Source organism: Lactuca virosa, chromosome 5, assembly GCF_052849685.1.
Source record: "Lactuca virosa cultivar CGN04683 chromosome 5, Lactuca_virosa_CGN04683_v6, whole genome shotgun sequence".
NCBI classification, from domain to species: Eukaryota; Viridiplantae; Streptophyta; class Magnoliopsida; order Asterales; family Asteraceae; genus Lactuca; species Lactuca virosa.
In genome coordinates this window covers 456971708-456983614 of record NC_136430.1, presented here as the reverse complement: position 1 = coordinate 456983614, position 11907 = coordinate 456971708, and the positions used below count along the sequence as shown (strand labels likewise).

General features: G+C 36.9%; 1 pseudogene; it reads right to left on the bottom strand.

Moving 5' to 3' along the window:
• Positions 1-2006: 2006 nt before the first annotated feature.
• Positions 2007-9659, bottom strand: LOC145114332 (F-box protein SKIP23-like; annotated as a pseudogene).
• Positions 9660-11907: the final 2248 nt, after the last annotated feature.

Below are 11907 nucleotides of genomic sequence, written 5' to 3'. Positions count from 1 at the left end.
GGGCTTGTGTTGCGGATGACTCACTTTAGGGATTACGGTATCTTACCAGCTAGATTGGAAGTTGGAACTGGACTTCAGCACGTGTTATGTCTTTCCTCTTCCGCTCGATTTTCAATAAAAAAATGATCTAACAATATTTTAATAATTAAAATACATAAAAATCGTTACATTTTAACTGTTATTATAATATAACGATTATATTTTTTTCGTCAATAAAAACAAATTAACATTATTTTTTTCTATCTCAATCACGTGCTATAACATGATAAAAAAAATTTGTTAAAATTTGGTTGCTTTAATGGAAAATTTAGCGCCAAGATATTAAAGTCGCTATAATTTTATTTTAACAAGCTGTAAGGAAGTTTGTGGAAGGCCAGGAAAGCGGTGTGTTAAGCTATGTAGAAGAGTTTCTGGTCTTTGTGCTACAGAATTGTTGTTATCATTCATTATCAGCAAGTTGACCCTTCACTTTTGTACTCCATATACGATGAAGATGAACGTTTGCTTTTTGGATGTTTTTTATGAACTTTTAGTTTCCGTGCATGATGGTTCAATACGATTGTCTATGGTGCTCCCATAACAAACAAATCAACTATGAAAACTTTGGTTTCATTCCAAGTAGTTGGTTTCGTTCTTGCTTTATTCAAAAGGCAATGTTTAAGATTAAACACTACATATAAGTGTTTATGGGTAAACATAGTCCAAAAATACAGTTGTTAAATGGCCAAAAATTGCAAAAATAGAGCCCTTAAGTTTTTGATATTTACACTTTTGTCAAACAAAATATAAATATTAACTGGACCCATTCCCAAACCCTGCCAGAACTAACTCCAAAGATATTAGTTTTGTTGATGTTGAACCAAGTTCACCTCTCCTTATCTTTAGCTTGGACTTTGTTATTCTCTCAGACTTTGGTCTCATTTTCTGCTTGGGTGTGCTTTCAGTCATTTGCTTCATGGGTAGATTATCAGTAGTTTTCTTAAGAGGTTGACTTTTAGTTCCCTTCTTCAAATGTTGAGTGTCGGGTACTACATCAACATCAGCACCTTTAATGACATGCTCGATATCAATGTCATGTTTTACAGTTACACTATGATTTGACTCTTCCTTCACATCAACATCCACAAAACTACCAACATCGATCATGTATTTCATGACTACCATCCTGCACATAATATAAATTTTAAGGCCACACGTCACTACCATTCATCGGTATGATATGTGCATCTCCTTACTAAAAACCAAGAGCTTAATTAGTACAATTAGTACTTAGATGGTTAAATGGTGACATATTCGTGAAAGTTTGATGATCAATTAAGTCCAAACTCCTACATAAAATTAGGGGTGGCAAATCGTGCTATCGTTTTGTGTTTCTGTCTGACACGACACGACACGACAAAGTTTTGTATAACACGAACACGACACGACACGATATCGTGTTTTTTTTTAACTAACACGAAAACGAACGAATTAAAAAACGACAAACACGACACGACAAATATAACATATACTAAATACTAGTTTATTTAATGAATACTTTATCAAATATAACACGATAAACACGACAAACACGATAAATAACTGTTAAATCGTGTCAATTTCATGTCGAATTTCGAACAGGAACACGACACGACACGACATCGTGTTTTTTACAGGTAACACGAACACGACACGAACACGAATTCAAATTTCAGTTTCGTCCCAATTTCGTTTCGTATCGTGTATTTTTGTCGTGTCGTGTCATAAATTGCCACTCCTACATAAAATAACCACAACAAATGATTGATTTTCTTGAACCAAAAACATACACCTAAAAGCAATGTAATACCATAACGTACAAGCAGCAACATAAACCAAAAACAATGAAATTATTGTACAGAAAAAGGTAAAACATGAAGATTACTTTATATTAGTCGAAATTTAAATGCTCGCAAAACCATGAAGAGCATATGTACACTTTAATGTTTCGATTTGTGTCATCATGTCTTGTCTTTGCACGAGTCCAGTTAGATGTTAAGATGATTCAATCCATCCTGCAATTTCACACATTCATCATATAAAAAACTTGGCACCTAAACATTAATCTTTATTCGAGAACAATTATGTCATTAAGATTGCCAACATGGGGGAAAGTGATCAACAACTAAAATTTTTGATTTGAACATCTACTTATTCCATGAAAATGAATAGAATAAAGATTAATGGTGAAATAAATATGGTATAAAGGGAAGACTTAATTCCAAAGCCATCGGATACAAATGAAGGGAGGCCAAAAGAGTTGAGAGTTAGCAGAATTATCAGCAATCGGCCCAATGCTACCAAATCAAAGACACCCACACCACGATTCTTCGTCAAACCATCATCTTCCCTACTTTGCCCTGTGAAGAACACACAGTTACCTTTGCATCAAGGGAAATGTGAAGCAGAAGCTGAAAACCCACAATTATCCCCTAAAAACAACATTTTTTTTTGAAAGGGCAATAATTATCTATTCTCCTCTCCCTTCTCCTCTTCCTAGGATTGAACAAAAAACCTCTAGTGAGATGTTAGTTTAGAACCTCGTGGGCTAGCCCCAACTTGTCTAAAAACAGCATTCGATCACCCAAACTTTTCACCTCAATCCACTTCTGTTCTTCGTGATCCAACTTGTATACCTCAAGTTTCACAGTTCTTTCGCTCATGAAACAATCGAAATCTTCATAAAACCCGTAGTTCTCATCATCATAATCGAAATCGTTATCAGGTCCAACACTCCAAAACTTGTCGACCATAAACAATTCTCCCATGGATTCCAACAAAATTTTTTTATCCCCGCCGAACACAGAATTCGCTATGACTTTCATTGTCGTCTCTGAATCCATAACCAAAACTACAGTCCTGCCGGTGATATCCACAGGCCGCAGCGTAGAACTTCCCTTTATAGAATATAACGTCGTCGTAAGGCGACGCTATATCGTTGATTATGTTCCGTTTCTTCTCTCCGGTTTTCAACATAGCCAATCTTCCACTAGTTGAATCGTCAAGAACACGAACCCATCAACACCCAACCTACAGAACGCAACCTTTTCCATTAACGTAATAATGTGTTTAAGACATACTCTTGCCTAACTCTTGATTTTTTTTTTATTTTTTTTTTTGTAAATTCAATACTGGAAGGAAAATATTGACAAAAAGAAAAAGAGGGGAAGAAAAAATTTCCTTATTTTGTGTTTCCAAGTTCGAAAAAAATTAAAGGAAAATTTTAAGTTTCTGTGCTCTCGAATTAATAAGGAAAAGAAAATAAAACTAAAAGATTTTCCTTCCCGCTTTCTCTAGAATCCGTGCAATTTTGAATAAAAATTTGAAAAGAAAATATGGCTCCAAATTTTTTTTTCTTTTCTCTCACTTTCTTTCCATCAATTAAACTTGGAAACATGATTTTCCTTTGACATCCCTCACCTTCCCTCCGTAACCCTCCTTAAGTAGAACTCGGGAACAAGACGTAAAATTTAACAAGTCAAGAGATAGGGAAATGAAATCGGATGCGGTTAACAGATTCATTAGATGAGTTTTTGGGAGTTTGACTATTTCAACCTTGATTAGCCATGGAGCGTGGGTTTGTTGAGAACCACAAAAGATGGTCCGTTTGGCGAAGTAAAAACCCAAGGTGGAATCGAAGATTCCGGATTTGTGAAGAACCGAAAAACAGGAAGTCAAATGTTGTATAGAGGATCTCCAGGAGGTGCAAAAAGATCGGAAACATACAAGATGGGTCTCGGAGTTAGGGCTGTTTGGTAGGATCTGAATTATTAAGATCTGGATTTTTAAGAGGTCTGAATTTGTAAGAGGGTCTGAACTTTTAAGATCTGACCTTTTAACATGTTGTTTGGTTGGAACCTCTGAATTGTAATCTGAATGATAAAAATGACCATTTTACCCTTCTATGGTTCTATATTGTGCTAAATTATAAATGCATAATTGATAAAAATTACAAGTGATCATACAATAACCAAATTAAACATAAATTCTTTCAAATTCACTTTTTTCAATCCAGTGAAACATAAAAATCATACAATAAAACCAAATTAAACATAAATTCTTCCAAATTCACTTCTTTTAATCCATGAAAACATAAACATCATACAATATCCAAATAAAAATACTTCTTTCAATCCATGTTGCAACTAGTGACATTGGAAAAAAAACACCACCACCAATCCCATATGTCTTGAAACCAAATTTACTTCCTGCACACTTAAGAAACAACCATACTATTTTTCACTCTTTTATCAACAAAAAATCAGCACAAATCAAAAGAAATCATACCATCAAATGTGAAGAAATTAGACCATGAAAATTTTTATAAAGAAAACATATGATGAAATCAACACACAATTCCATCGGAACATAATCCATATCAGCAAGAAATCGTCCATTATCAACAGGTACACAAGTTAATAATCAAAGTTCATAACAAAAATTCCAGAATCCAAGTTCATAATTGTTTCAAGTATCAAAATTTCAACATCAGATTTTGAAACATGTCGGATTTCAAGTGTCACCCACATTGAACATTTTAAGAGACGGAAATTGATGATCCTAATAACAGTTTTATCAAAATTTATACATACATCAACACTTAAAACCCAATCCAAATCTGTTAGAAGCAAAACATTCCGGAAAAAACAAATTCAACTCTTATTATCGAGTTTTAGGGCAAAGAGGAAGAAAACGATTGATTTTCAGACCAAAACATCTGAAAAAATATGAAAAAAAAACGACCAAAACAGCCCTAATATGTTGAATTCGATTACCAGATGAAGAAGAAAAGAAAAATCTGATACTCGATTTTAAAGGGGAGGCACCATCGATTTTTAGACCAAACAATTCATAAAAAAACAGTAAAGTTATCGAGTTTGGGGGGAAAGAAGGAAGAAACTCACCTGGAACGTTGGAGACGGAGGTGGCAGCATCGTTCGAGGAGGCGGCAACGACGTTGAGGTGCAGCGGCGTCGTTGCAGGCGGCGGCGGAGGAGAACCTGGTGAAGGGAAGAACCTCGCACATGGATTGAAGAGGAAGAAGGGGTGCTGGTTTAGTGAAGGTGTTCGTCGATTGTTTAGGGTAGAAAAGGAAAACGCGTGTTTTTATAAAATTCAGACTTGGTTTAATATCTGAATATATTTAAGAGGCATTTAGAACTTTAAGAGGTAAAAAATAAGAGGCAAACAAACAATCTGAATCTGAATTTTTAAGACCTTGCCTCTTAATTTTGCAATTAAGAGGTAAACAAACAGGGCCTTAAGGTGTTCGGATATGAATCAAGAAGCTCTCTAGGAAGTTGAGACCAATCTTTCACCATTTTTACAGTAATGATAATGGAAATAAATCACCAAATGGAGATTTCATTCCTATAAAATAAAGTATGGGTAAAAATAATTCGGTGTGTTAGTTAGTTTGTTTTTTTTTTCAAATCTTTTTGGCGTATTTTGTTTGCGCCGTACAAATTATGGTAAATATTAGCCTTTGTAGATGGTTTGTTTTTTAGAAGACTACGGGTTTTTCAGAAGACCGCGAACCTAAAAAGGTATGTGCGTTCTCTTTCTGGCGCAAATATGGTATAGAGTCTTCTAACATGTTCAGACATATTCTATTCGTTAATTCATACCATTTTACATTTACTTTTCATAGAAAAATTTGTAAAAATGGTCCCTATGTTTAGCCGAAAATTGTTACTTTGGTCCAAAAAGTTTTGGACAAAAAATGTTTGGACCAACACCACAGGTCCAAAACTTTCATTGTGTTATGAGTTTGGTCCAATTTATTTTGATTTTTTTTAAATGATGAGTTTGCTCTTGATATATATATATATATATATATATTATTTACTTTAATATTTTTCTAATTAAAAGAAAAATAAAAAATAAAATTCAACCCTCAACCCACCTCCTACTAACCTTTTTAACCCATCCTCTCACTTTTAACATACTAACTCTCTCTCTCTCTCTCTCTCTCTCTCTCTCTCTCTCTCTCTCTTTTCATTGGCTGTCGGAGCACCACCAGTTTCACCAGGGCACCGTCATCCGACCACCAAAACCATCTATGATGTTGGAGCACCACCATCGGTGCCACCTTTTTAGTCCTCGCCCTTCATCTTCTCTGTTGTATTCATCAAAGTCGTTTCCCATATTTGTTCATCCGACCAAACTTCAACAATGACGGAGGGACAGAGAGAAGAGAAGCTGGGGGTGGGAGTGAGAAACCCTTGCCAGACCACCACCATGTGCAAACCCTTGCTCCGATCTTCGCTCGGTTGAAGGGATAAGTGAACGGACGTCTAAATCGTAGGGTTTTCTGAAGAAGCCGACGTCGGAGAAGTAGAGAGACGAAACCGGTGTCCAGATTTGTAAATACCACGACCACCAGTCGATTAGGTTTTTTAACAACTAAGGTTTTCTAAAGGCAACGGGTAAAGTCAATGACGAAGGGCTAGTCGATGGCGTCGTTGCGAACTCATTTAAACTCATTTGTTCGCCTTCGTGGACATCAACTTACAATAGATCTGAATTCATCGAAGCAGCATAAAAAATGAGAAAGAAGATGGCGTCGGAAGTGGTCTAAGTAAGTCTTCGCTGATGTCGGAGCCATTATGACGGAATGCCACCTCCTATCCAACTACTAGAGAATGAGAGGGCATTGGAGAAATAGATAGATGAATTGTAGATAGAATGAAGGGTTTGGAGGTTGTTTCCAGAAAGAATGGTGGTTGTGGCGGTAGATTCTGGTTGATCATAGAGGTTTATGGCAGGTGGCGGTGGTTTCCGGCTAGTGGTGATGGTTTCGGTGACACAATGGAGTGAGAAAGTGACATGGATAGTATGTATGTTAAAGAAATATTGGGTGGGTGTAGTAGTAGGGGTGGGTTTTATTTTTATTTTTATTTTCTTGTTTAAAAAAAATTGAAAATTTTAAAAATTTATAAGAAAAATGGAATAAAACTAAATTTGTGTAACTTTATGGAATAAAAGCAAAGTTTTTTTAGGGTTGCCCTCAATAACTAGCAATAGATAGAGACAAGGTTAGGAGGGTAATGATATTAATTTATTATATGATTAACAAATAAATTAAAAATGGTTTAGAATTAATTTAGAACTAATTATAATTAATTGGAAATTAATTTTGGATTAATCGGAATTAATTAAATGTGCAAGAGTTAAATTATAATTGGTTTTTAATATTAAATTATAATTGTTCATAATTTTGCAAGGAATGCAATTATAGAACCTCCATATATAGTGGAGGATTTTCATAGGGTCCCAGAATGGTTCTGGAAGCCTCCTAATAGCCGATAAAGATAAGCATATTGAATAGATTAAATTCGAATATTTAATTATTCAAATTAGGGTTTATCACGGAGATCCACCAGCTATAAAAAAAGTACCCTTGGCATCATATTTTCGGCCCTAGCTCTTCACAAGGAGAAATTCGATTTCTTTCTTCCTCGTCTCTCCTATATTTTGTTCCCAGAGTTTTTAGGGTATTCGGTGTGAGGCATTAGAGGCATTCACATTATTAGTGTTTTCTTTCCAAGGAAAAATTGAAGATCCAAGAGTGCTATATTCGATTATAGCATAAGGTATGTATTCTAATGTGATTTGTTACATGAAATGAGTACATTAGAATGATTGTTTCATAGTATGTTGTCATAATGAGAAAATGTTATAAATCTCTAGGTTGCATGTACCCATAGATTGTTTATGAATTCTGTTGTGTAAATCTTTTGTTTATAACCTAGAAAACCCATCACTGGTATTAGAGTCTAGGATTTTCTATTATATGTGCATATATTAAACTAAAATAAAAAAACCTGATAAAACTGAAAATCCGAGTCGCAGCGAGGCGTGGTGTGTCTCCAGTAGATTTTCGGGATTTCTTGCATTTTTTTTGAATTTTAAGATAATTACTGGTTTTAATGGTTATTTTAATTGGTTAAAATCTAAACATTTAAACTAGGCAATTGGATAAACCCTAATTTGAAAATTAAGGAAGAATAAAAAGAATTAATATTGTTTAATTAAATATTTAATTAAGATAATTGTTTAATTCCTACAAGATTTAATATATTTAATTAAATGTTTAATTAAAAGATAATTACTAAATCTTAAATGGTTTAAATATTAATTAATTAAAAGTTAATTAAGTTAATAACATTAAAACCTTGTATTCTTAAAATGTTTTAATAATACATTCTTACATATAATTATAATAAGAGTATATAATAGTATATGTAAAAGAATAATACTTCGTCAGTCGAAGCAAGAGTAGGCCTCATTCATGAAAGCATACTATAAGAAAAAGTATAAAAAAAACGGCCTATAAAATGAACATTGAATTAGTGTCCTGTTGTGGATTGTCGTTAGCCGAAAGAGTTCTGATGGGACGTAAATCTCGTTAATGTATAACATAAAAGTACTAGAACATAAAATCACTATCTAGTTACTTATGAAAAATGTGAACTTGTATGTTAATCCATGAAAATGCAAATCATTTCTTTACGAGTCGTTAGTTGAGCGTGTGTGGTTAACCGAGACACTAATTTAGGACTACAAAGTGAATATGATTATTGATGGAGCGTGTGTGGTTAACCAGTACATCAATGTGAGATCATAACTGTAACACCCCGTTTATTAAATAAATAAATAAATAAAATTAGTGGATGAATAGTAGCCCTAAAGTCCATAATAATTTATCGGGGTGTTGGTTTCGCGGAGTCGAATGACATGATTTAGAGTTTCGGGTGTTAAAGTGTAAATTCAAGACTTATTTTGTAAAGATTTTTAGAAGACATGGGGTGTTTGGTATCATGTGGACCTAAATTGAAAAGGTTTTATAGAGGAGGGGCCATTTGGTAACATATGGACTTCAGTTGGAAATAATTTGTAGAGGGAGGGACTGTTAGGTAAATTTCGGATTGGATTTGAAAGGGGTTTCTGAGGTCAGGGTAGAAAGGGTAAATTATGGCCTTGGTTTGAAAGAAAAAGAGAAATGGAGGACTATTCTTGGCATTATGGAATTTGGTTTATGGAGACCGGGTATATAACCCATCACCCTTACGGTAAACCCTAACCCTAAAAATGAGGCAGCCGCAATCAACCTTATACCTCCCGTTCTCCCACCGGTCGCCACTCCCACTTATTCACCTCCGGCCAACCACTGTTAACAGCTGAGGCCGTGCCACTGTTGCGAGTTGTGCTTCGTCCCTCTTGTGGCCGGCGACGATGAGGACCAAGATCGGAGGCCCTCTTCTTCTTCTGTTTTATGTCGCCGTCGCTAGTGACTTCCAGCCGCCTTCTTACCTGATGAAGCCAGAGTTGACCACCGCTGATGGAGCCGATGACCATCGGGATACGTCCGCTGCCACCATCCTTTCTTCTTCCTTTCGTTCTGCCGCCCGTAGCCCCAAGCGACCACCGGTTTTCTTTGCTCCGGTGGCGTCTGTCACCCCGAAGTGAAAGAGATGTGTGCGTGTTCCAGCTCGAGTATGGGTTCGTGTTTCAGCGGCTGGTGTGTGTTTGTTGGCCGGTGACCAAGAAGAACCACCATGGTGGCTGCCGTCGATGATGTCACTGCTGCCGTCGCCATATGCCACCAGGTGGGTGGCTGGGGTCTTTTGTGAACACATAATATGTTGGGTGTGGTTTCAATTTGCCGGAAAACTGAAAACAACCACCGTGAGGTAGTGGCTGCCGCCTTGTACCACCGTCGGCCACCACTAGAGTGGCTGTGTATATTTATGTTAGTTAGTGTGTGTGTTTACTTTTGGATTAAAGCATTGTAATTGTAATTAGCAAAAAGAATAATGAAAAGAACTACAACCACCACCGAGAGGTGGTGGCCGCCGCCGTGAGCCGCCATTGACCACCACTACCCGAGGTGGTAGTGGGTGGTGCCCGATTAGTGAAACCCTAATTGACCTAAGGAAACCCTAATGGGCTTAAAGATTTAGTTTTGGGCCTATTGGGTTATGATTGGGTTGGAAACCCTAATTAGGGTTTAGAAAACCCTAATTTTGGATGTATGGGCCTTGGACTTATTAGGACCCACATTTGGGCCATTGGAATGGAATTGTGAATTACACCCAATCACACCATATGATTTATCTAGTAGAGGGATGGACTTAATGGATTAAGTCCTTAATGGGTTAAGTGAGAAACACTTAACCCTAATTGTCATTTTCTGTGAAACCCTAATTTCACTTGGGCCTTGAGTTGGTCCTTTCTATTGGGTTTTAGTAATTGGGCCAATAATGGGCCATCCAAGAATGATCATATGGACTAGAATATTTAGATGGGCTTTAGGGTAAGGCCCATATGAGGGTTTGGGCCTAATTTGGAAAATTGAGCCATAGATGAGCCATAGTTTGGGCCTTGATGGTTATATGATATTGGGCCATTAGAATGCCAAGTGTTGGACCAAGAATAAATGGTTGGGCCTTATGGCAAGACCATGTAGAGGTTTGGGCCCAATTTGGAAAATTAGGCCATAGTTGGGCCTTGGTTCATTATTAGACTTTTGGGCCTTTGGATTGGGCCTTAGGGTTGAGTCAAGCTAAGTTAGGGGTAAAGTAGTCTTTTACCCAAGCATGGATTTATGGATATGTGTCGGGGACCCAATTATTAATTGGGTGTTATTTTGATGTTGACAGATTCAAGAATTTGTCATCCAGCAGCTAGGGTTTTGTCTGCGGGACTTCAGCAGTGCGAGGTGAGTCCTTTTCCTGTAGGAACGGGTCTAAGGCACCAATGCCGGCCCGTGTAGTTTATATGTTCTGATAGGAACACGGAGTGTGGGCGGGGTCCGTATCTCATTATTACCGGAGTATAGATATCAGTTAGATTGTTGGATTGCTATACTTGTTGTATGTGTGATACATGTATGTGGTTGTTTATGTATGTGAGTGTGGGCGGGGCCCGTATCTCATTATTATTCGAGTGTGGGTGGGGCCTGAATCTTATAGTAGCCGAGTGTGGGCAGGGCCCGAATATCGTAGTATTATTTGAGTATGGATATGTGACTGCTTGATAGAATTAAATATACTTGTTGTATGTGTGATACTTGTATGCATGTTAGTAATGGAGTGTGGGCAGGGCCCGAATCTCCTAGACAGCGGAGTGTGGGCGGGGCCTGAATCTCCTAAATAGCGGAGTGTGGGCGGGGCCCGAATCTCCTAGACATCGGAGTGTGGGCGGGTCCCGAATCTCCTAGACAGCGGAGTGTGGGCGGGGCCCGAATCTCTATGAGAGTGGGCGGGGCACGTATCTCCTTGTTGCATGTTGTGTGTATGGTATGTGGTAGTTTGGGGAGACTCACTAAGCTTCGTGCTTACAGTTTTCAGTTTTGGTTTCAGGTACTTCGATTTTCAAAAGAGGAGCTCGGGATGATTGCAGTGCACACACCATTTTTTCAGTCTGGGATGTTTATACACTGATATATTGACAGATGTTATGATATTCTTGAGATACACGATTTATGATTTTTACATGTTGAATGATAATTATGGTTTTATTAATGATTTAAAACGAAAATTTTAGACTATATTTTTGGGATGTTTCAAGTTGGTATCAAAGCTTTGGTTTGAGGGATTCGCGCACACTCTCGGGTGTGTCAGAACTGAAACTGAGGACTTGGTATGAAAATTTTCAAAAGGAAATCATTTTTTATAAAAGGAATTTAGAAAAGACAAAAGAATTTGAAAAGACAAAATAACTTTGAAAAGAGATAAGGGTGTGGTGCATGCAATCAGCCGAGCTCAAGTAAGTACTCCGAAATTACCAATACAAGTTTATGCTATGATATGATTATGAGAACTGCATGCTAGATCGGGACTAAGTATCTAGGAAGGATGCCTTATGTGCCTATTATATATGTAT